Source organism: Lissotriton vulgaris, chromosome 8 (genome assembly GCF_964263255.1).
Source record: "Lissotriton vulgaris chromosome 8, aLisVul1.2, whole genome shotgun sequence".
Classification (NCBI taxonomy): domain Eukaryota; kingdom Metazoa; phylum Chordata; class Amphibia; order Caudata; family Salamandridae; genus Lissotriton; species Lissotriton vulgaris.
Window position 1 is genome coordinate 1,082,670,875 of NC_141696.1, and position 5,222 is coordinate 1,082,676,096.

Here is a 5,222-nt window from a genome sequence, read left to right on the forward strand (position 1 = left end):
ACTGCTCGAAAAGCCAGGTCTTGATGAGTCTTCTGAAGGTCAGCAGGTCTTGGGTCTGCTGTAGTGGGTGGGGAGGGTGTTCCAGGTCTTGGCGGCGAGGAGGGAGAAAGATCTGCCTCCGGAGGTCACTCTTCGGATGCAGGGGACTGTGGCGAGGGCGAAGCCAGCGGAGCGGAGCTGGCGGGTGGGGGTGTAGATGCTGAGTCGTCTGTTGAGGTACGCTGGTCTGGTGTTGTGGAGTGCCTTTTGTGCGTGGGTGAGGAGCTTGGAGCAGCATGGACAGACAGTGGAAATAATGAGGGAGGGCCCATTATCGTGCAGATCAGGAAAGACAGATTCATAGCCTGCTTCATGTTTAACATTGTACAAAAAAAATTACTTTTGCAATCATTGCGGAATACACCAACTACGTCAAAACTTTGCATAACCTGTTAAGGCAGTGGTTGGGCATTTCTTAGAGCAAAATGGTTTGCAAAGTTTTTGGCAGCCTCACAAACAAAAGTACTCTGGTCCCTGCTTTCTCACCAAGCTAGCAGTCATATTTTAAAAAAACTGCGACAGGAACAGCAAAAAAAGATCAAGTGCCACATCTGTTAAGATCTGACAGAGGTAGCTTAGCTTGACCAAAGCACTGGCCTTCAGTTTAGTATTCACAGCAATTTGTTTGCTTAGTGGACATGAACATACTACTGCAGCACATGTAAAGATTAAACAAACTTGTGAGTAGATTGAGGTACAGTTTGACAAGGAGGACGGCCCTGAGAGTGGGAACCAGGAGGGAAAGAGAGGGGTAATAGTCTGGAGTTGCATGAGGAGGATCCACATACAATGGGGAAAGAGCAAGGAGAAAGCAGCAAAAACAAAAGAAAAGCAAGGAGGAGGAAAACATAAAAAACATGGGAAAGATATAGAGAAAGCAGTGAAAATGAGAGACAAGCACTTTGAGTCAACTTACCCTTCGAGAAGTTGATTGCATGGAGTGCTTCTGCACATCCTAAAGTAACCCCAGGATAGGTAGCCTAAAGCTGTTCTCTTTGGTCCTGAAGCACCACTGCAGTGCTTTGTTAGTTTAAAACAAGATTGACGAAATGTGACCAGCATGGCATTGAGACACCTAAAGCTATGAAAGAGAGTAAAACCCAGTGTTCCCGATTGTCATTCGTGTTGCTTTACCCCGACCATCCTCACCAATTTGTGTTTCCTTGCAGCACTTAATGGTAATAATGTTTTCAGTTATCAAGATGAGTCGTCTCAAGAATGAGGCAAGTAAGCTTGGCCTTACTAGCTTAGAAGCTCTTCACGCACACACTGGCACCAATTCTTATTGGCGCGGCTTTGTAAAAAAAAAAAAAAACAGTAACAACTCTGTATATAGCACTACCTTGTGTCATGGTAGGTGTTAAATGGGTGGCACATGGGCGTTCCCATGCATCTACCCATGTATTATCTGGTGTCTCTTACATTGGCCAACATTATTGTTATGAATAGTGGAACATTCCAGGCTAATAAAACATACTTGTGAGTTTTTTGTGCACAGTCCATCTTAAACTTAATTATTTGAAAGTGCTCTCTAATTTCAGTATCAAGCACATTAAACACATGAGGGAAATTGATTTGACTCAGATACCACAATTTAGCCATGCATGCCATCTAGGATTTGAAGCCAGGCTTCACAGTCACACATAGAAAGCACAAACAGCAGACCAAGGTCAAGCACATTCATTCCGTGTCTTCCAAATATCAGGTGGTGCAGTCACTTCCAACATCCGCTGTTTAAGGATGTCTAAATTAAACCGGTATACAAGAACAAAAGGGAAGGTGCACTCCAATGAAGTCAATAGAGCAAAAGGTATTTTAAAAAGTCTCTTCTTTATTCAGTATCAAAGTTTTCAATCGTTCAAGGCACAGCCAACGCGTTTTTTTCACCTTGTGCCACGGGAACTTCGTCAGGGCAATAACAATATATTTGGTGTGAATCCCAAAGTCAAATAGAAGGGTAGTCTGTCCTGGTAGTAAGCGTCCCAATCGTACAGAACTTTTTTTTAAAACGATTCTGAGGGTACCATATTCATGTTCCCCAGGGGTTTCTTCAATTGTTCTAAATACAGTCCCATTAGTAGCAGATAAGCGCAATAATAGCTCGCTGATCTGTTTGGTTGAAGGGTGATTGCGAAAGTCGTAATAAAGACCAAGTAAATAGAAGCTTCGCAACCAGGAAAGAAATAAGGAGTTATATTTTCTCCACAGGAAGAATACCTCACTTCAATTCAGGCGAGGCTCCAAAACCAAAGAAGTTGAGGGCTGGAGTCGTTGATCACCGAAAATTCGAGGCGTCTCGAATTTTCGGTGATCAACGACTCCGGTGCCCGACTATAGGTACTGCATCCGTGTTTTTGATTGCTGCACGTATTGGATGTGTAACTCTGGGAACGGCCCCCAACTTATTTGGTTTTGGAGCGTTTCACCCAGCCCATGACCCAATTCAATTCAACTCCTAGGAGGTCCACATACAAATACATACATATTGTTACAGATAATAAAACTCATTCCACGAACTATCATAAAATTATCAAGGACCTGCATTAGGAAGGCTAGAATTCATTTAAGTAAAAGCAGTCAATATTGTCAGTTATCCCAGAACGAAAAATACTTTAGGTTTTCAACATTAAAATCGTATGCAGAATACAATCCAAAGTGCAGTTTCAACTAGAAGATTCATTTAGAATTAGCAGCAAGAAGAAGGGAATACCAGAGCATCTCCTAGAATGTGCAAAGGGCAGTATCAGTCAGATCATATGCAGAACAAAGTCCAAAGTTCAATTTCAACTTAAATATTAAATTTGAAATTAGCAGCAAAAAAGGAATAACTAAGCATATCCAAACATGTGCAAATAGCAATTCAGTAGCAGCCAGTTCATGTGCAAAATACATCCAAAATCCCACTTCAGTTAAGTTTTGAAGTTAACAAGAACATAGTGGGAAACAAATGCAACATATCCCAATTTGGCAAAATAGCAGTATATAACAACCAATCTGTGTGCAAAATACAAATTGATAAAGGACAGGATACTAATTCTTCGTAAGAAAATGACAAAATAATATGTTAGAAATATAAAATAAATACAAAAACTCCTTAAAATAATTAAAAAGTTTTATACACACTGCTTTGTTTTTTGTACAAAAGAGATAGTCTCAGACTGATGCTACATTTTTAGCACAAGTTTTTTTTTTTACATATCAATTTTTATATTGATCACAACAGTGGTGCTTGTTGACAATGCATCTTGTAAACAAAAGCAAAACGCTCCATCATTTCTTCACACCTGAAAGGGATGCAAAGACACTTAACATTCAATTTCACAATACTGCCACCTCAGAAAAACCTGCAACTGCATTGGAATTTGGCACTGCCATGCAAACAGATTTCAATCCCTGCGAATAGTTGTACTTTAATATAACATTCCATTTGCAAACTTGAAGAAATTGTGACTCCAACATTTAAAATCATGGCTTTAATTGTCATTTAAAGTTTACAGTATGGGAAATGTGCTTCAATTAAATATACATCAAACCAGTGATGCTGATGAACTTAGGGGTATTTCACAGCTATACAAGGATGAACATGACAAAAGCAATCCCTTTTAACATTGTGGAATTAGTAGTAACGTAGGCAAATTATAGGAAGTACATTTAGAGGTTTTCACCAGCACACTAGTGCCCTCTTCAGATCCTAAAGAAAACAAGCATTTACATTCCACATGGACTGTACAAGATACAACTGAGAAAGTCAGCTGAAAGGAGAGAGTACAGTTTACTTCTAAGGTTCAGACCTTTAAAAACTGCACTCCATTTGAGGTCATAGGACAGGGAGGAGGAAAAAACATTCAGTCTTGCTTTGCTGTTGGATGCAGCAACTCATTCATTAAAATCAAAATAAACATTCATCTACTTTGAGAGAGCTAACCAGTGCACAGTAAAACAAAGGACATCTTAAAAATGGAAGTTATATACTATATTACAAGTCCGATTAGGAAAAGTCAAAATGACTTATTTCTTTGTTTGCTTTGTGATCATGCCCCTTGGTGGATTTACAGGTCGTTTTGCATTTGGTTTTTTCTTCTCTGTAGGTTTCAAGATCTGAAATGAGCACATCAAGGTTTCATCCACACTCATCATGGCACCTGCATTATCAAATTCACCACAGTAGTTTGGTGCTGAGAATAAGGTTACCAGCTGTCTCTTTGCGAAAAACTCATATCCATCTTCAACAACCTGGTGAGCTCTGCATATAAGATCCAAGTCATGTTTATGGAGAAATTTTGCAACAACTTCAGCTCCAAAAGTGAAGGAAACTTCCCGGTCATTCTCTCCCCATCCTAACACATCTTTGTCAGGATCAGACCACAACATATCACACAGGAGACCCTGATCTGGAACATCAGTAGGTCGCATAATCCGCCTAATCTGTTCCATAGACTGAAGATCTGGTGACAGGCCACCATGACAACAGAAGATCTTCTCATCTACAATAGCTGCGATTGGTAAACAGTTGAAACAGTCTGTAAAAGTTTTCCATAACTTTATGTTGTACCTTCTTTTACATTCGTCATGAAACCCATGAATTCGATTGATGCTGGCACATTCATGGTTGCCTCGGAGTAAGAAGAAGTTTTCTGGATCTTTAATTTTGTATGCGAGTAAAAGACAGATAGTTTCCAAAGACTGCTTTCCTCTGTACACATAGTCTCCTTGGAACAGCTAGCTGGCTGGAGCGCAGGCTGTGCGGAGCGCTTGGCCCGTGGCTGAACTTGCGAGCTGTCACACGAGGTCCCCGTGGACTGCTCGCCCGAGCGCCGGACCTCTGCGCTGTTTCCGTCCGTCACCTCACTGCACGTCCTCCCTGAGTGATGGCCGATGTTGACAAGCTGAACATCGACAGCATCATCCAGCGCTTGCTGGAAGTTAGAGGGTCAAAGCCTGGTAAGAATGTTCAACTTCAAGAAAACGAAATTCGAGGGGTTTGCCTGAAGTCTCGGGAAATTTTACTTACCCAAACAATCCTCCTAGAGCTCGAAGCACCGCTTAAAATATGTGGTGATATTCATGGGCAGTATTATGACCTACTTTAACACAAGTTTATAAAACCATTGACCGAAGCCAATGATGATGACTCGAGGCCAATACTGAGGAAACAAACAAAACAGGGTCCAGGGTCGGAATGC

The 5,222-nt window shown here is 41.0% G+C and overlaps 1 pseudogene; it reads right to left on the reverse strand.

The window, feature by feature from the left end:
- Positions 1-3,661: 3,661 nt before the first annotated feature.
- On the reverse strand, positions 3,662-4,758 carry LOC147698306 (serine/threonine-protein phosphatase PP1-gamma catalytic subunit A pseudogene; annotated as a pseudogene).
- Between the last annotated feature and the right edge of the window lie 464 nt (positions 4,759-5,222).